We start from the raw sequence: 21,061 nt of genomic DNA, 5'->3' as shown, positions 1-21,061 counted from the left end.
GAATATATTGTGGTGTTCAATTTAGGCTGCACACATAGCAGACGTGCAAAATATGGAACACATTCTGAGGGTTAAATGCAGAGAGGATTGCTGAAGCTGATACAATAGGAAAGCATAGGGATACTAGATATCGTAGAAAACAAATGTGACAATAGGATAGGTGTAAGTGAAACTAGTGCAGCTGTCACTTATGAGAGCAAAAAGTTATACAACTCACTACTAGCACAATGGTACAAAATGTTAAAAAGTGATGATGAAACAAAAGTTGGTTGGTTTGGTTGGTTTGTGGGGTTTAACGTCCCAAAGCAACTCAGGCTATGAGAGACGCCGTAGTGGAGGACTCCGGAAATTTGGACCACCTGGGGTTCTTTAACGTGCACTGACATCGCACAGCACACGGACGCCTTGCTTTTCGCCTCCACCGAAAAGCTGCCGCCGAGGCCGGGATTCGAAACAAAAGTACCTTGAAAGTGCTTCCACATAAATGAGATGAAAGTGATTGGCATAAAATGTATGCCCCTTCCTTAAAATTCTCAATTTAAAGCTCACAAAGAACAATGAAGATAAGGCTACAAAAGCAACTAACAGAAAAAAAATAATGAAGCAGTTATACACAGCTGCAATCATTCGATAAACATCTCGAGTGATGAAGCCATGCTTCAGTGGCTTAGAGCATGAATATGTGAGCTTTACCAACCCTCTTTTAACATATGTGAGTGCCGGAGGGCATGTGGCAGCAGCAAGAATGTGTCAAGAAGCAACTGGCCCAGATAGCAGCCTCATAATAGGGGTATGGAAGGTCTACACACAACGGTATCATGGAGGGAGATATTTTATGGAACAAGATATGTAGCAATGTACAAAAGGAGCAAAGCATTTTGTAGAGCTGCAGTCAAAAATTTATAAAGGCCATTCTTATCAAAAAGTTTTTATTTCATTCCTGCGCTTGTGCATCATTATTGTGACTATGGGTTATATAGTGTAACATGAAATGTCAAGCAATTTATCTCGAACACAAACGAATGCATTCTTTCCCTTGCGAAGCCACCTTCAAGAACTTTTGCCAGTGGGTGCACATGCACATCAATATCACCTAGTTACAAAACAGAGAAGTCAATAGTTGCCTTTGTAAAAAAAAAATGAATACAAAAATGTTCATTGATAGCCGAGCCACACAAATGATGCAGAGGTTAAACAGGTTATCTGGGATCTTGATTAACATGAATAAAGCATCGGTAATTGCAGTGCAAAGTGAAAATGGCAAATTTTGCAAAAGTGGAATCTAAAATTGCCAAAATGGGTTGACAAGTTGGCGGGGCCCTCATTTTTCGTGCATACAACAATGAAAGACAATGACCACCAAATAGATGCACAAATTATCCTTGGGACAACTAGTTGATTGCTGTTCATCTACATTCAGCATATGAAGGAAGCAATAGAAAACAAGCATAAAGCCAACCAAATACAAAGAAGCACAGCTCGCTTCACTCTGCAGTTTGTGGAAAAACACAGTGGGCACCTCACATTTCACCCTAGTAGCACACAAGATAGGTGTAACGAAATGGACTCTGCTATGGTAAACGACTGCAGACACATCCACCAGGGTACATGTATGTCAAATATTCTCACTGAAGTAGTATGTCGCAGACTGCTTACTTGCCACAAACACCAAAGTGAATTGTGAACTATATGTGCACGCACGTCCTACTCAGAATGGCACTTCTGGAGGTAGAAGGAGAACGTTTTTGTACCTTCCTGCGTTTCATTGACATGAAGCACTTAATAAAATGCACACTGAGTTTAAGCAGAACACAAAAAAGCAAAGTATACAACAAAGAATGACAGCTCTCAGCGAGAGCCACAGCACTTGTAGAATACACTCAGTATGTCTACAGATGGTAGACAAAAAATTATAGCACCAAAGAAAGGTTTGGTTTGGTTTGTGGGGTTTAACGTCCCAAAGTGACTCAGGCTATGAGAGACGCCGTAGTGAAGGGCTCCGGAAATTTCAACCACCTGGGGTTCTTTAACGTACACTAATATCGCACAGCACACGGGCGCCTTGCTTTTCGCCTCCATCGAAAAGCAGCCGCCGCCCGCGTTTTTGGGAACAGTAGTCGAGCGCCGTAACCACTGCGCCACCCCAAAGCTGAACTTGGTTCTTGCACATGCTATCAACAAAATGTACACCAAAGAGATGGTTATATCCCAAACCCACAGAAAAAATTAAGACTTGGACGGCTTTTCAGCAGTATGCTATCGAACATGAAGCAGTAAGAATGTGCACATTGATCACTTGTGGCATATATCAAAATCATGACAGCGAGTGAAAATCTCAAGTGCAGGTGATCAAGTTGTTCCTGTCCAAGTTAATATAAATGTTGCATGTCCTCTTCCTTGTACTTGTCGATGTTCCTGCTGCGATTACCATTTGCAGGTGGCGTCAATGTCATGTGATCTGCACACACTACAAGCTGTAACGATCTTCAAAAAGAGCTGTCCATCTGCATAGCACTTCACATCTGATGTGGCCGTCCAGGGACAAGGCGTGGCCTCCCAGATTATACAAGCCTAGCAGAGAGGTTAATGATGTTGAATATGGCCCCAGGACTTCTCGCCCACACGATGACTCGGATGGGAAGTGCTGCAACGGCTGCACATGGTCCACACGATCACCTGCAAATGTTTAGTGCCTAAATTATATGCAAATAAAATATCAAACACGCATGGCACAGGAACATTCAAAATCATCAAAGCTGCAAGCTATGCTGCGGTAAAGTGTAATCTATGAATGCAAGAAATGGTCAGTGCAAAACCTAAACCTAAGTGAACCCTTTCCGTAACAGGTAAAGACGGCTTGGTGGCGGAAATTGTATTGTGACGGCTAACTTTTTCTTTCTTTTTTTTTTTTTTTTTTGCAATTAAAGGAACGACTTATATCAGGCGATTTCACTTGTTTTTCCTTTCTCGGTCGTCGAAACCATTAACCAAGAAATCTTGACAACTACAAGCACACTCAGTTTTTTTTTTTTTTTTTTTTTTTTTAAGTTCGTGCAGTGTAGAGAAGTTGAAGAAAATTATAATGCGTCGTAGAAATAGGCAGCTAAAAGCAACGCAAAGTGCTGATTAAAAATATCGGATTCGCCGCATGCGTCCTGTAAGTATTCCTTTATTCTTCAGTCATTTCCCGCCTGTGTACAACTTGAATGCGAATGACGCTGTATGAACAGTCACCTTTGCAGGTTTTCCTATTGCACTTACCTCTGTGATGCTCGACGTGCTGCAGCATTTCCAGCAGATTGACTGCGTTGCCTTGCTGGTCGACACCCATCGAGAAGCCCGACACATTCCAGGAGCTCGTTGCTCGGTCGAACGAATACATTTCGTGCCATCCTACATCAGAGGCGTTCACCACTGCCGATTCCACCCGAAACACCAGTAGCTCAACAGTTCAACACTCCGAGCGCAGGGCAATTCTCGCCTCGGAGCTTGCAAAGCCGCCACACTACACTCCTCAGATCTGACTGTACTGACGAGCTATCTTTCAAGACAATTTGACAGCATTGCTGTGCTGCAGCAAATCCTCGATCACTACTTGCAGACGACGAACGGCACGAAGACCACTCGTAAGCGTACCGCCCTCCATGGCCGCCGCCATTGCTGGGTTATTATAACCGCGCAGACCAATAATTTCTTACCATGGGAAGAAAGGGTTTGAAATAAGAAAGCAGTTAGCGCCGTAACGCGGCCGCACGCTTCTGCCCCAATTAGAGATTGTCTCAAACGTCCTTTATTTCATACGCGCTCGTAATTTGCCTTTCTATTCCGTTTAAAAAGCCATACAAGGTGTATATAAAGTTATCCTTTTACTTTTAATAACAAGCTAAGAAACTACGGTAGGCTAACGGCTGCATAAATCAGCTTGCCTGTCGCCATAGTCTCATTAGCATAATTCGGGCACCTCGCCACTCGGCGAAATTATGGCGGCCAAACGTCAGCAATTTCGGTAATGGCGGCACGTCAGTTACGTCATGACGCGTCAATTTGACGTAATCTAAATATGCTTGCGTATCACGTGTTTCACGTGACATAGCTTCAGCCAATCAAATTTGAGCATCCGCTCCTTCCCAGTATGCCATTATTTTCATCACATTGGTTAATCGAGCGTAAGTGTTCTCCAAACCACCATCAGTAACTTTGCTTCCACTCCAAAATCATTAGTATTTGTCATCCAGGCAACAAGGATAGCTCCGGTTGAAATCAATTTTCACGGCTACGTCATTTTGACGTAACCGCTAAAAGTGCTTGCCTCAACTGATGGTTTCGCGCCACAAGTTTGAAGCACGTGACTCTTTTCTGAGCCAATCAGAAAGACAATATGGCGCCGCCAGGGGAAGGCGAATATCGAGGATCGGGCCCCGGGGGCCGTATTACGCACCGCTCTCAAAATCGCTCTCAAGTTTGAGAGCGTGACGTCAAAATGACGAGGCTCAGACATGTGAAGTGTGACGACATCACGGCTTTAGCCAATTACAAGCAGGCTAGGGTGCTTAATAGCAAAGCCCCACCCCGGAAACTTTTATTTGCACGATAAAGGGGCCGTGTGCAAACATTTTTCGTGAAAACGCAGCGAATAAAAGTATAAGTGTTCTATTTACCTGAGAAACATTGTTCGAAGCTATAATACAGCAACTAAAAATAGAAGCATTTTCAGTATTACAATTAAATGTGCGCCTAGGTAACGATTTTTGCCGCGAGGGTCAGCTAACGACAGCAAGGCGTGAACATGGCGGCCTGCAAAGAAACAGCTGATTTTCCCGTCTAGTTGCTGCTTTTTACGCGTAGTTTAAAATCGAGGTCCTCTGCGGATGTTGTCAGTTGCCGGAAAAATCTGACTGAAAGCAGTAAAGGCTGCGAACCTGCAGTGAACAGCTTGGTGAAAGTGTTTGTCACGAAAATAGTTTGCTGAAGAGTGTTTCCCCTCAGTGCTTACCAGCGATGACAAGAGCGACGAGCGGTAGCCATGTGATCTAGTGTTGTTTCTTTGGAAAATACAAGAGGAAAATGAAGGCTATACTATTACTTCTACCGATAGATGGAAGCTGACAGTATCAGTAAAGTAGGTGTCAGCCGCTATGCAAGAGCTCGCGACTGCAGTGCGGGAAACGAGATCCCACGCACGACCCTTCACCACTGACTTGTCGTGCAAGCCACAGTGACTCGCTGCTGTGCTTCGCAACCAGTTGACTTCAGGCACATTGGGCTCGGTTCTTCATATTGCGATTGATGCTACTGCTGCTCCATTCCGTTCATGTTCAGTAGCTGATGTTCTGTGTGAGGTACAGAAACCGACGTTTACGCTCCGTTTTGGTTTGTGCAAGAAAAAGAAAGCACTCTTTTTTTTTTTTTTTTTTTTTTTAATTGTCACCGAGGCGAGAACGAGTTTGTTCTACCAGACCTCAGTTTAGAGGCGATAAAAGTAGGCCTGAGCAGGGATGTCTAGTATGTTGCATTTCGCGCAGCGGTAAGAGTGATGGTGTTGGTCGCACATTGTTGCAAGGCCTCTCTGACGGTGTCATAGTTTCTGTTCGTGCTAGACGGTGTCCACTCTGTCGGCAGGAAAAGCAAGCGTATCATGCATATGATGCCGCGAGCGAGCTCGAAATCGGCTCAATTTCTGCGATCGCACTATGACAACTAGCTTTCAAGTGCCTTTATATCCATCAAAGAGTCTTTAGTGTTTCAAAATATGTTCATTTTACACACATTACGCATTCTCTTTCAATATTGTGTGAATTATGTACAAGCCTCTTCTATTAAAATATTAGTTTGAACAGAAGATGAATTTTTTTGGTTATTTGTTGAAAAGACTTAGAAAATAAATGCCAATGACAAAAGTAGCTGTGCAAAATGTGTATATCACACATTTATGGCGTAGTCATTTATTGGATGCTTATAGTTTAGCTTCCCCTACTGTCTTCAAGCTGTTTAGCATTCTTCTTGACAGTGTTGCACGTTTTATTAGTGTAAAATAACCTTTATTCACACATAGCCCCAGCAATGCATTTGTTATGATTGCAGTTATTTTATTGTCACTAAGATTTTTGTCATTCAGCAGTCATTCTGGGCACTGAAGCCAAGTAAAATGCACTATTCTCCTAGCAGCTGCTACAGCAGAGCAGCAGCTACAGCTTTGTTATATCTGATATATAAGCATTTTGTATACTGCACCATGCATACAGTACCTATTTGTATAGGTAGCTTCAATATGCAATGGAATGGCTTCTTTGGGCCTAGTAATTTATTCTCGAATGTAATGTTGTATGGTCAATGTATATCAAGGTACATGTGCTTCTCTATATGCTGCCTCTTTTGCAGTAAAAACACTCGAGTGAAATGCTGCTGCCAAGAAATAAGTGTTTCTACTGAATATAAGTGGCAGTAAAAAAAAAAAAGATCTTTGTTGGTAGTATTTTCTGATTACAGTCAACATCATGAACATTTACTGCCTTGCTGTAATACTGCACTTTTCAGTTTAAGCATGTTTACACCACAGTGACCACAGCCAACTGTACCAGGCTGCAAGACGGTAGCAAAGAAGAGACAGCGAGCTGGGACTGGGATGGCTTGGCGCTGGTGTAATCAGCCATGACTTCAGTGGGTAGTTGCCGTCTCATGGGTGACCAAAATATGACACCCACTTAGGCCCATCTTTTGCTAATCTCAACAGCTTTTGAGCATACTTTAGCACTCAATTGAACATCCATGCTAAGTAGCCCACAGCCAGAATCGTAAACATTCGCAGGAATGCTTACAACGTGTGCCAATGCTGTTTAGGCAAGCATCATTGTAAGGACAGCCTTGTAACTTGGTAGTGATGATTACCTGCATAACAGAAGCACCCCGATTTCTTAGGCAGCAAATAAATTTAAACACTATAAATATTTGTCTCCTATTGCTTTTGCCATGAATAAAATTTCACTGCAACATGCATTCTTTGGCATATACCCCGTCTCAGCATATTCAGGAAATGTATCTCTTGCCGAAGCCGAAATCTAAGTCAGTCTCTCCCTGCAAGGCTTGTTTTCAAAAAAAAAAAAAAAAAAAAAAAGTCTTGTCCTCAGAAAAGACTCCCGGTCTTTGCAGAAATGAAAAGAAGCAGGCGTTTTTACGGCGCATTCACTTTCAAGCCGCAAATGTGTCGCAGGCAGGGAGCGTGACAAATGGCCCGAAACCAGTCATCGAGGAGCAAGGCGCGCTGGACAATCAATAGTCCCTTCATTCTGTGCTTTACATATAAAGGGCAGGTATACAGAACCCTTTCGACAGCTCTCGCTAGGTCATTTTGAAGACAACTGTTAAAAATCAATGCACGAGTGGGAACGAGACCTTTTGGTTGGAAAAAAAGCCTTGCAGAGAAGCCGACTTACAACAAGTGGTATTGCACACATCAATGCATATAATCAAGATCGTTCGATGACCAACACGGGTTTTTAGATCTTAATCAGGAAAAAGAAGCAGGTGTTCAGCAGACCTTCGATCACCTTTCGGTGCACAGGAGTACCGCTATCAAACATTATGGTGTCGCAGCGCTGGCAGACAAGGACAAGACTAGGGACACACACAACTGCACTGAACTTACTTTATTTTGGACGCTTTTGATTCGCGCATATATAATTGACAGAAGGATGAAATGAAAAGCAGCAGGCGTTTTTACGGCGCATTCACAAACGCTAGACGAACGCGCCGTGGAGGAGGCGTTGGTCCGGCGGGGCAGCCAGGGTCACGAAATGCGCGTGTTCGCTTCGCAGATCTGAGATAAAGCAGGCACAATACAAGTTTACTATGATCTTCAGAACTCTTCGGCAAACACACGCAGTCAATAGCAAAATCTACTCACTATTGTGATGTTCACAACGTGCGTAGTACCCCTTGCCTAGCGACTTGTTTCCGTATCCTTGACGGCAATCATCGTTCCGCCCGATGGCTTCCGCTACCGACGCACTGCGTGATGCAAACGATCTTACATTCCCTACGTACGTTGGAAGCACGGTATAATCGTGGTTGGAAGCCTCCGGTAGCAAAAAAATGCGGTGCGCTTGCCGCCGTGGTGACGACGCACTCGCCCGCAAGCCGCCGTTCATCGATGTTCGTCGGCAATCGTCGCGCAGTCACTACACTTTCTGCTTGTTCCCGAGTTGAACAGAGCCGGAGCAACTTGTCCGGTAAGTCAAACGCGTCCTCGTGCTCCATTCTTCGCTGTGGATCGCCGATACAATGCCTCAAAGCGGCGCATCGCAATTTACGCGGCCGCCATTTTCACTCTCAAACGTTTGAGACTGCTTCTGTCGCTCTCAAAAAAACGCTCTCAATTAGCGGCCATATTTAGGTGCTCAACGTCATCATTTCTTTCGTGTTCATGACGTCTGATGACGTCCATCGGTGACGCAGAACTGACCAGTCAGAACTGACCAATAGGACATAGGCCTTTGAGAGCGATTTTGAGAGCGATCCGTTTGAGAGCGGTGCGTAATACGGCCCCGGGTTGCAGGAGCAAAATGCTTGCTGCAACCCATGACGTCTTATCCGGTTTAAGAAAAACGTCACGTCCGGCTATTGTTTTGTGGGTAGGTGGTTGTTTTTAGTAGCAGAATGGCTGGTCGTCGGAGCCGTGGGAGCTGCGTCGCCGTGCCAGCCGTGCGCTCTCGTGTTGTACGGTACGTAAGCAATTTTTTCTATTTTTTAGATATTTCAGTATGCATGTATTGAGTCATTGCCCGCTGTCTGGAACTCTACATTTAGTTTTCAACTTCCCTGCGCCCAAATGTTCTGTTGACGACCATTGAGCCTGCTTGGCCGGCAGTGGGCCCGAACGGCCCAAAGGTGTATTATAGAAAGTTTCAATCGAAAGCTCAACGTAGTTCTACACCAATGAACATGCGGTTAAATACCGTTTATTAGGCCAACCGCACGAAAGTCTGTAAAACACGCCTGACTACCAGTCTTTGCGTGCGCCTAAAAAGGGCGGGAAACTTGGGTGAGCTTTCCTCAGCGGTCTGGATGAATATTTATTGATTGTAACGTCTTTGAGCTGATGGAGGGACTTGAGGAGATACTAGGACATGACAAAACAACGCGTAGAAGCAGGAAAGGCGAGGATCACACAGGCCTGTGTGGGAAGCTTTTGTTTCGGTGCACTACGACGTACTAACCATTTGTGCGACGTGACCCTTTGTGTGACCCGCATTGTAATGACGCGGTGTAGAATAATGATTTCATACCTCATTTTATGACTGCGCACTGTCAAGTGTATGCAGGGCCACTTTCTAATTACGGTGAGGTAAGCGATTTCGCCTTGTACTTGTCTTAATTTCTTTTGTGTGTGTAAACATCGCTTATAAGCTGACGTCTAATATTTGTACGCAGGGACCTTCCTGATATGTGTTTTGGAGTCTAGCATGGGCTTGCTGGTTGCTGAGGCTGAACAAATGGGACTATGAAAGGCGGAGGCAGCATATGCTCCAACGCCACAAGGTGAGCCCTGTACTTAATTTCAAAACAATTGCTGTGCCACCGGGACTGGTCATTTGTTTTAATTTTTACATGGGGAACATGGCACAGGTCACCAGTTTGCATAGAGTGCATAAAGGATTCGAATAAGCAAGCATCCCTGCAGCTTCCTGCAGTTGCGGTGTCCAGCTTGTAGTTCGCAGCCTTTCTTTCTCAGCTGCAATTAATGCATTGCAAACAGTGTGCAATGTAACAGTTGATTCAGACTAAGAAAACCAGACTAGCTCCAAAAACAAACAAATGTTTGCTTGAGATGGAAGATCAAACCACGCTATATTGTCTTCTCAATTCGCTGTGAGAAACTAGCAAAGCTGCCTTCTTTAACGAATGGTATTCCTGCACAGATTGGTTGTGTCGCTTTTTTGTGCGTGTGACAAAGTTGCTGCAAGAACTTTATTTATTTATTTATTTGGTTACTATCAGGGCCGTTGAGCAGCTAAAAACAGTGACAGCTTCTCCGGGCACCGATATGCCTACCAGCCGAGTGTGGCAGGGTTGCTTCACATTAATCAAAGCAGCCTAGCAAATGAGGCTCACTGTAGCAGCAAGAATTGTGAGCACGCCCTCGCACTCACTTGCTTTGTCATCTCCTGCATCTTCTGGCGCAGCAGCGCCGTGCAGTCTTTTTCCACTCATCAGAGATGATCCTTTTATGCCAGGGGTCTTGGAGCACGGCCAGCGAAGCTGCGTGATGCAGTCTGCCCAGCTCAATTTTCAGCTAACGTTTTGAAAGCATTACCACCAGCCCTAATTTCAAACTAAAATAAGCTCAGACTTAGTACCCAGTTAGTACGCATTCATTTTTAATAAGGCGTTGACCACTTAATCTGCATGAACTTTCATTTGACATCACTATGCCTTCAAAAGCAAGGAGCCAGACATCCTGCCTTTTCTCTGCATGAACTTTCATTTGACATCACTATGCCTTCAAAAGCAAGGAGCCAGACATCCTGCCTTTTCTTTTATTTCCAAGTGTGCTTTTTTTTTTCTTGCTGAGGATTATAAGTGTGGTATTTATTAACAGGTATGTCATTTCAGTACCTCTCTCCGAGTGATCCTGAAACTGCTTTTGTCGGGCATTCAAGCAGAAAGGAGCACACGTTGCTTTTCTTTTGCAATAATGGAAGGGCTTGGTCTGGAAAAAAGAAGTTTTGCTTCTTTTTGTTCATTTTATCGTTATTTATTGTACTTTGTTTTCTGTTGTTTTGTTATTTTCTGGCTCCTGGATCATGAGAGAAAAGGCTTTGTCAATGCGGCCCACGTAGCAATATGAGTTTGAGACCGCTGCTCTATGCCCATAATGGCGTGGCTATCAATGGATTTCATAATGAGTTTGTCTGAGGTAATTGTCAAGCAAAAAACTACCATATGCCACTGGTCGGCCCGGACACACAACCTCCGCATCATGGTGTTAGAATAGAAATGCGTGAGCGGGCTGCTCCACACCAAGCAGTAAGTGGCGATACCGATGCGCTGATTTCTGTAGGCTGCCGAGAGACTGCGTTGACTGTTGGTGGCCGCGGGTTCGCTGGTTGCCGCAAGGAATGGCAGTCAGTTCTCAACTTTCGCTGACGCCCCCGCTCTACGCCTTTCTTCGATCATGGTATATTCTAAGTTGTAATGTAATGTGGAAAAAACGTGCATTGTTCTCCACTGTGATACAGACTGCGTATTCTGCAATGAAAAATGTCAGCTTTTTTCGGTGCGAAAAGATGTCGAACAGCTTCAGCTATGGCGGCCGGCATACCAAGATAGGACCGAGCTATACAGTCACTGTTTGTGAGGGGCATTTGAAGCCCAGGTTTGTGTCCAAAACATGGATGACAGAGTTAAATGGGCATGTGCTACAAAGCGTTGCTCGTTGCTAGCAAAGGAAGCGGTCCCCACGATATTCTCTGCCGGCCTTGCCTACCTTTCAGACTTCGAAAAGTAGAAAGCCACCCACTGAAAGGCAGCCCCAGGAACCGAAAAAATAAAAGATCGTCAAACCTTGTGTAGAAGTGTCAGGTGAAGGTAGCACGTGCTTTACACGACACTGCGTGGGCATGGGCCGGCCCAAAAGCCGGCTGCGGCTCAGCCCACAGGTCGTCTGGGCCGACTCGTGAACATTTTTGCTGGACCCGGGGTGGACTTAAACGTGTGGGCCCGAGCCGGATTCGGGCTTGTACACAGAAAGCCGATGTCCGATTTATAGTCACTTTGTCAGAGTAAAAATCCGCGGCGTCGCAGCAACGAAACGGATGAAATAACTGGTACGCTTCGAGAAAAAGGTTTAGTCTTCATAGCTTATTTATTAACTTATTACGGCACCGCGGTGGCTTAGTCATTAAAGCTCTCGAGTACTGGGCTGGGATACCCTAGTCTGATCCTAATTGGGAGACAGCATTTCGGTCGGAGCTGAAAGCATGGCAGGCATATGCTATAGATGACAGTTTCATTGAAGGACCCCATGTTGCCGAAGTGATCCGAACGCCTGTGCTACAGCATCCTCATACCTTGAGCCGGTTGGGGACCATTACTCCAGACATAGCTTTTTTTTGATGTCATGTACACTTTTTTTTTTTTTTTTTTTTTTCGTTGTGAGAAAATTCAAAACCAAACGTGGGTATGGTTTTCATTTTTAGCTGTTGATTGGAACGTCTCATAACAGAAATAGCCGCAAAGGCTTGATAGAGTTTAGAAATCTCCTTGACGTTGAAATAAGATAAATCTTGAATGAGCAATGTTTAAATGAGTCAATTAATGTCGTAAGCAATTAGACGTGCGCGGGCCCATTGAACGATTCAAACGAATATATGAAATTACTCCCCTCTGTGACTGAAGAGCAGCAGTCAGACACCGCTCTTGCATGTTTTAAAGCTTAAAATGCCATGTGCAGGTTACTCTAGTGTGGTGCAGCGTGGCATTCGCCTAATAAATTAGAGTAACGCTGGATGAGGCTGTTTAAGCTATCAGCGAGCACAGACAGTCTGGTCTGCGATAAGGTGCTTCCGCATATGGTCAGTTTTGTATACCACTGGAGACTAGGAACTGGAAACCTCATACAAACCACTGGGAAGGGCCAACGTGTGAACGCTTTATGAGGTTTGGCCTTTTCCAAGGTTGCTGTTCAACACTCGGGACGCCTCAGCCACAGATACAGTCTTGCTGCCGCAACGGCGCCATCTTTCTCGAAAGGGGGAATTGGAGGCGCGGGGGGGGGGACCTTCTACATGCAGAATCAGCGAAGAGCATTGCAGCCAGAACACATGCCGGCCCTGGCGACGGTGCGATAAATATAGCTATGATATAACAGCGCCTCTCGCACACCACAGGGCGGGCACGCCGCCTGAGCTTCTTGTCTTTCTTCTACCACTGTCGCCTCCAGTTCAGATACATTAAATTGGGAAGAGTATTGGTTTTCTCTTTCTTTGACGGAGGTGATACTTATACTTAACTAACGGCCGTTTTGGCATGGCGTGAAGACTACATACACATGCAATTGGCTACCTTGCGTTTCCTCAAGATTTTAATGTTATATTTTGCTGCACGCGGTGTCTAAATATTAAAGCCTCCTCACAAGAAATCCGATTAGTTTCTCTCTCTCTCTCTCTCTTTTTTTTCTTTTTTCGGGGCCCCCTCGAAAGTTTAGGCTTGGTGGGGAAGCAGGAAGCCGCTGTGGCAGTGTAAAGGGCAGCACACGAGGAGCTCACTGACTGCCGGCGTCTCACAGTCTGGCACACACCTGCGTCGATCGGCGTCTGTCTGCGTCCCATTGTCGGGGGCACTCCCATGTCGAACGCGCCACTGCGCGCTGTCGGCAAGACGAATTGGAGAAGCGTAGTGTAGATGGCTAGCGAGGACTTGGTCTGGGCCACACCGTCTGCGTCGCAAGGGCCGTTGCGCGCTGTCGGCCAGACGAAGGGGATGACCGCGTGGCCGGCTTGAGGGTACTGACCCAGGCGGGAAGACGCCGAGATTCACTTGAACCTTTTTGTTTCCCAATTGCCCGACTTGGGCTGCTGTCGCCGTCTGGCCAAACACCCCGCGTTCCTTTCCGGTGGGGAATTCTTGTCACAATAGTTGAAAGCGGCAGCTCTCGCGTTTGTCTCGTCGCCATCCTTAACAGGGGACATGGCTCTTAAAGCTATTTTTCCTACGTTTTTCAACAAATTTGATAAAACCTGGTATTCTGATTTAGTTTCTTGCACTGATTTCAAATATATAATTATGTTTCCAATTGGCCAATTAGTTCAGAAGATAAAATGAAATTGTTCATAATTTGCGGGAACAATGAAAAAATAACCGCACTACAAAAAATTCACGTGAACACTTTGCTAGGTACTAGAAAGCATAACAAATACAATGTTACGTGCACTTTTGTATAACAAATATTAGCGATGTTATAGCAGTTTAAAATTCACTGCGCCAAATGTGAGTGCCTTCCTGTCTGATTTAGAGCAAAATGGAAAACTTTGAACTGCTATAACATCGCTAATATTTGTTTAAAAAAAAGAAATGCTCCTAACATTGTATTCATTATGCTTTCTAGTACCTAGCAAAGTGTCCATGTGAATTTTTTTGTAGTGCTGTTATTTTTTCATTGTTTCTGCAAATTATGAACAATTAATTTCATTATCTCTTGAACTAATTGGCCAGTTGGAAAAATGGTGGCATGTTTGAAATCAGTGCAAGAAACTGAATCAGAATGCCAGGTTTTATCAAATTTGGTCAAAAATTGGAAAATAATTTTAAGAGCTATGTCTCCCTTTAAGCAGAAGCGAAATGCAATACAGCTGACATATTTCGTGGTGTGTTTGGAGACTGTAAACGGCCTAAACTAATGCATTCGTTTTCAGCTAATTTCTAAGTCTAGAGTTATCATGGGAAGATGAAAGAGTCACACTGGCCGTACTGCCCGAATCCGTGGGTCTCACTGCCTGTCGGAGGTTGGGCACACTACGAGCAGTGGCGTGCCGCGCCGGCGCGGCTCGTTCATACACAACCCTTCAGACACCACGCTCCACATCATGTTCTACTTGGCACTTGCTGTATTTCATTTTAAACCAGCCAAAAAACGAGACAGAGAATAGAAGCGAACGAGATGAGGCTGGCTTCTGTGTCTCGTCTTTTGGCTGGTTTAAAATGAATGATTACCAACTCGCCCAGTCGTTAACCTTGTTGCTGTATTTACAGGGCATTCCCACGTCTGCTGCTGTGGTTTAGTTTAGCACTGATGAACGCTGTCTATGTTGGGGTACATGCAACATAAATAGCATGAAAGTAAAAGATTGCACAGCCATTATTGTAGCTAGTTTGTAAAGCATGGGATGCATAATGTGGAGGTCTCGGACCTCAACAGTGGCATGTTTCTTGTTTTTGTTTTGTTTTCCTAGTTTGCAATGAGTTATTTCTCATTTGAGAGTAGATACACTGCTAATTGCCATTCATCACCAATGCTGATTTTGTTTTTATTAGTTATTTATATGCTTTCCTCAATTTTTTCCTTTTCTGCTAAATAGAAGAACATGAGCCTCTCATAGCCTGTGTTGCTTTGGGACATTAAATCCCATAAGCCAGACCAGCATGAGCCTCATTTCTGGCAGTCATAGATCTGTTTCATTGAACCTCTTTGTTAATAATAAGCTTGTCAAACATACGTCAGACAAAAACATACAGTATTATGGGTGTGACACCATGAAGGTGTCAATCATTAGAAATGTCACAAGTGTTGGGCAGGCATGGAGGGCCCATCATTAACATGTTAAAATTAAGGAATCTCCGGTGCCACTCAAGCGAAAACATGAGAAGCCACTGACAAAAAGCCGTGGAGTAGGGCATCTGGAGGAGGAAAGGGCTATCCTTGAGTGCAGTCTATCCTCACTGAAGTTATTACTGATCAGTGCCTTGGAAATTTTATCAGAACAGGCATGGATAAAAAAAATTATATCCACATGATAAAGAGTGGAAATGTGCTGCTTATTGATGTGAACTCCAAACTAGTCTAGTGGTGCTTGAGCACATCATAGTGGTATAGTCCACATTTCTCAAGCTAAAAGAGTCATGTTTTTAGTCAAACTTATCGTTCGGGCATCAAGTATAGAAACAAGCATTGCATTTTCTACTAGTTTGTTCCAAATTGTTGCTAAGGTCATTTGTGTTATTTTAAACATCTATACATGTTTTGGCTGTTAGTCTTGCATTTTCAGCAATGCATTGATCTTTGAATAAAAATCAAATAGGTTATTTTGGTATGTCAGGTATAAAAAATTCAGCTAATAAAATCTTTTGACTTTAGAAACATGCTTCAAAACAATTTGAATGTTTCAAAACTCCCGTTTTATAGCTTCAAAGTGCTCGAGCCTGCTTCCACCTCTCCAAGTTGGTTTGTGGTTCAGGTCATTATTGACAATTCTGCATGACTGAATTGATGTCTTCAATTTGGAGTTTTGGGGAGGGTTGCATCCATTGGGAAGAGTGAAAAATGCTGGCCGAAGATAAGGAACGCTGCATTATGAAAATTCCGATTGCTATTGGGCAACCATCTCATGGATGATGGCACTTGAAAGCGTTTTGACTGGAGGTACTCTCACTGCTTGGGCTAGGCCAGTGCAGCACTTCATCTTACAGGAGCATATGCACCTAATTTTGGTCGCATTTTGCTTGTTAACGACATGCAAAACATTACTCTGTACAGATCATCGCCTGGTTTTTATCTTCAACCGCTAAATAATTTATAATTAAATTTTTGTCATCTGTTCCAGGGTGTCTATACTCCATTAACACACTGAATGTTAGTAGTGCTGCTACTGCACTTAAAATCAAGTGTTGGTCTCTGTTTGCAATATTTTTTAGCTGCTTTGAGAAGTATGATGCTCATGGACAGCCTCCTTAACAACATGAACTGGTGTATTTGTGATGAGGACCATATATCAGACAGCCAGAGGTTTTATGATGCTAGCATTGTAGCAACTGTCATGGTCCTGTAGTTCGGTGAGGGATTTGCCCATCTTGTGGTTGTTGCCCGTTTGCTGTGGCCACCCTCAAAGTAAATAGCTATGGTCCTGTCACATAGTTTGAGAACTTCTTGTTACTTGTATGGAAATTACTGTTTGGCACAAAATGACTTATGGCTGCCATCATGTGCATTATAGAGGGCGAGCGACTACATTTCGGTGGAACAGTTCCTCATTCTTTTTCACAGCCCATAGGAAGGATTTCGCAAGTTTAGAAAAATGAAATGTTCACAGCTGAGTCAGTCGCAATTCTGGAATCATGCTGTGTAGTTGACAAACGCTACAATCCGAGAGCAACGCATGTTGTCTAATGAACAGTGCAAGCGAAACTTCTTGGATGCAGCAGCAAATGAAAATGTGCACACATGGTTTTCAAGATGTCTCAACATTTATTTATATGCTTCACAACCTACCAAAGCCCGCATGCTTGCGTTATACCAAAGCACAATCAGCTGTCTGTTCTGATGTCTGCGGCCAGTGTTGATAAAGTTCTTTACCACCCATGGTGTCCATTTCTGCTGTGCATATGCACTGCAGTGATACATTGTCACACGCATGCAGAGAGCACTAGTACTGGCCTTACTTAGGGTAACCTTTTCGCTGTTTTGGCTTTTCTCATTCTTGAGCTATGCTACAGGGTGCACACTTTTCTTCTTGTCTGGTTCCTTTGACGAGTCATGAATTCAGCATTTGTACTTCTTTCCTTTTTGAGGGTGTAGTGACCATATGCAAATCCACTATTAGAATATATGAGCTGCTGCATTAGCTGCAGTCCTGCTATCTTTTTATTTAAATTTGGTACATCTCTGAGTTTCTCTGGGTGTTTTGTTGTTGTTCTGAGCTTGCATTCTTTTGTTTTTTCTCCCCGTGACAGCCGATCCTGCACGTGACTGATACTAGTCGAGAGATCACAACAGCTGCCCACCTTTCAAAGCATGGCATTCCCTGGCCCAAGTTGACTGCTCCCTGTGCTACTGGCTCAACAGTGTACTCACAAGTCTGCACTTCACTTACGAGCGTAATGGCAACACACACACGTTGGCCATAGCTTCTGTGTCAAAATAAAGTATTCCTACTTATGTGCCTTTTCATTCATTATTAACGCACATGATTGGAGTAATAAACACTCCAGTGCCAAAACACCATGTTGACACACTCATTTATGTTTAGACTGCCTACCTTCTGCATTACTTCTCTTTTTGTAACCTACCTAGTAAGGTAAGTATTTACTGTATGTGTCATAGAACCACATGTATTTGTTATTCCTTTTGAGACTGGAAATAATCCGCAAAACCAGTGAAGTAAGAAAAGTTCACAGATATATTTCGTAGACAATTTTTAGAGGTAAGCCCAATGAAGATGTTTCGAACTGCAGACAGGGACTGATGATAAAATGGCAAAGTGGGTGGTGTTTGTTGAATTGCATAAGATTTGTTTAATTCAGTATTTTGCAGATGAGCAGCAACTTTCTCAATTGCAATGCTTACTTACACCCATACTGTCACCTCATGTAATGCTCAAACATTTGGCAGTGCTAATCACTTTACTAAAATATTGAAATCTTGGCCCTTCAAAGTGAATTGTGTTCAATAGCGAGGTGACATGCTTGTAGCAATGAGATTCTAACCTTGGATGCCCGCTTAATACACTATTGCTGTGCCTCTATGCTACTGGGATGGTGAGGCAGCATACTAAAAGGGCATAAAAAGCGTGTGCAGTAATTCTTTACATGTAACAATAGTTGAAGCCCTCGCCTAATTTAATGTGACTGCATTAAAAGGCCATATTTACCAAAAACGGCAATTTGAGCGACAAGGATGAGTGGCAGATAGTATGACCGGATGGATTGGTCTGTGTGATGTGAGGACCATGGTATGGTCCAGCTGCCTACCCAAGCAGCTCCTTTGACATGAGAAAAACTCATTGCCTTTCAGAATCCCGTCAGATGTGTGAGTTGGGAGTTCATTTACATAATGTGGTAATTAGTAATTTTACAAATTGGTATGTGTGATAAAAGTGCAAACTAAGATTGGTGAGTCAACAAGTAGCCAACTAAATGTACAGGAATGAGGATACAGGAGTCGTAAATGCTGTGGCATGTTTTCCTTAACAGCGGTGCTGAAGTGCCCCCGAAATATTTGTTGCATTTGCTCAATTTATGTGTATTTCAGTTTCTGGTATAACCTTTCCCACACCTTTAACCTTTAGGCACAGTAATTATAAGTAAAATCGGCAGTTAAAAAAATAGCATTGTCAAGATGACAGCGTTCCAAAAATTGAGAAATAGTAATTAAGGTACGTATAGCAACAAAAGTTGCTACACTGTACCATCAGCATACACGTGTGATCCCAGCCATTTTTGGAACCATAAATGCAGTATTAACATCAGTAGTTTATCAATTCAGTTTCGGACTATCCTCATGTTTGACAAGATTTTAATGATGAAACTTTCAGCTTAATGCCTCCAGTAGCCTGAGCATTCTGAAGCATAGCATTGTTGCCTTACTTAATTACTTGGCACACTTTCCAATTTTGCAGTGAGAAATTTTCTTAGCTTAAAACTGAAAAATTTGGCAGTACCCTGTCAGGGACGAAGCAAGCTTTTGGAAAAGGAAAATAGAGTAAATGTCTCCGAGTAGACACCTCATATGTTCACTGTGAATGAAACTAATGAGCAAAAAAAAAAAAAGCATATGCTTTCAAGCAAAGTATTGCAATGCTTAATATTACATAGAATTCCTCCTGGCACATATAGATTTCATATTTCAAGCTGCCAGTTTCCATCATGCAAGGACGACGTCTGCTAGTTTCTATACAGCACCTTCGTGCTTTCGCACTGGCATGCCATGTTTTGTGAGAGGGTACCTTTCTAAGTGGACTCAGCTAGGCTTAACCTGATTTCCATGAAATATATATGGAAGGGTGCTTAAACCAGATGCTATCAGGCTTTAAGTATACCTGCAGGTAAGGGCCCTGCCAACTACTATTTTTAATAAAGAAAATTTGATATATCTTCGTCACTTAGTGTTTGTCATATATACTCCCTCAAGCACAATTAATGTGGTCTAATCGAGCTGCTTGGTTGATACTAAAAATGAAAACGCAGCACTGACACCAAACATGGACGGGCTACTGCTCAATTAAAACGCCTGGAGAGAGTGCAACGTAAATCAATTTAATCGCTTTCACTTCTTTCTTGTCGACTGCGACGTAAAGTATCGGCAGCACTTGAGCAGTGGTCACCTTTACAAACCAAGCATGCTATGCGTCTGGTCATCGACTGGCAGCTGTCGGCCGGCGCATCGTTGCCGTCGATTCTCCTAGCGACGCCATGCCCTCCGCGGCACGGATTCAACCCTCTTTCCAGTTTGGTTGCTAATGGCCATCAATTTTCGCTGATTATTGCACTATAAGCAGGTAAGCCATCTCTACTAATTGAGCACATAAATAAAATATTTTATTGAGTTTAGTTTACAGCGCAGCCCTATGGCAGTCGCGTAATCGGCGAAGCGAATAAAGAGCACATCAGAGGATGAAAGTTCGGCGATTCACTCTGATGCATATCTTACGCACTGGATTTGTTAGAGACCAACATGGAATAATTTGAACAAATTGTTCTATATAAACGGTCATTTGGCTGCTGGATATATCATTGCTTGTAAATCCGGCAGCGCAAAATATATAGTAAAAAAAATTACTTCTTTTTCCATATTTTATGTTCACAACAAACATATGCATAACCACGCACTGAGATCAAGTGCCACATGAAAATTCGCGCTTCCACTTCAGTTCGAATAATAGCTCTCGAGGTCAAATGTTCGAATGAGTCGCGTTACATATGCTGTGTATGCAAGGTGGGTACGTGGGGGACGAATTAAACTGCACTGCAAAATATGGTTTGGTTTGGTTTATGAGGTCCCGAAGCAACTCGATCAGGCTATGAGATACGCCGTATATAGTGGAAGGCTCCGAGAATTTCGACCATCTAGCTGGGTTTTTACCGTACCGCGCAGTACACGCGGGCGCCTTGTTAGTATTCGCTCCCATCGAAAAGCAGTCACCCCAGTCAGGATTGAATCCCACACCCTTGGACACAGAAGTCGAGTACGCCAACTGCACCAGCACAGCGGGGGAGGGGGGGGGGGGGGGACTGCAGAAGACACTGTTGCGTTGTTGGGTGCTTGGTTTTGCCCGCGGCTGCTACATTTTTGTGACATGGCCATGCAGTCCCGTTCCACCTAGCTTCCACTGGGCCATCGCAATTCAATCTCGACGTCCTATAAAATCGCAACCATGCAATTCCTGGCACGAAGTCGCCCCCTGGTCGAATTAGCATGGCTTACCCTGCTCGAGTCGCTCGTTTATACACGCTGGCCAACAAAGACGTACGGGATCTGTTGGCTCTTAAATGATCACAACGGTGCACTGCAATACCGATCGACGCCACGTACACGCTTACGGGCGGCATGCAATTCGTTGCAGCCTCCGCTGCTGCG

The 21,061-nt window shown here is 43.8% G+C and overlaps 1 long non-coding RNA gene across 1 annotated transcript; it reads left to right on the top strand.

Moving 5' to 3' along the window:
* The first annotated feature begins 8,559 nt into the window (after positions 1 to 8,559).
* Positions 8,560 to 17,644, top strand: LOC146186826 (uncharacterized). Its single transcript, XR_014708172.1, has 3 exons — positions 8,560 to 8,717; positions 9,427 to 9,534; positions 17,440 to 17,644. It is a non-coding gene; the product is annotated as an uncharacterized LOC146186826 (long non-coding RNA).
* The last annotated feature ends 3,417 nt before the right edge of the window (positions 17,645 to 21,061 follow it).

Source organism: Amblyomma maculatum, chromosome 6 (genome assembly GCF_055883805.1).
Source record: "Amblyomma maculatum isolate TAMU_Amacu chromosome 6, ASM5588380v1, whole genome shotgun sequence".
Classification (NCBI taxonomy): domain Eukaryota; kingdom Metazoa; phylum Arthropoda; class Arachnida; order Ixodida; family Ixodidae; genus Amblyomma; species Amblyomma maculatum.
The sequence above is the reverse complement of the archived record's forward strand: the minus strand, read 5'-3'. Positions and strand labels throughout refer to the sequence as shown.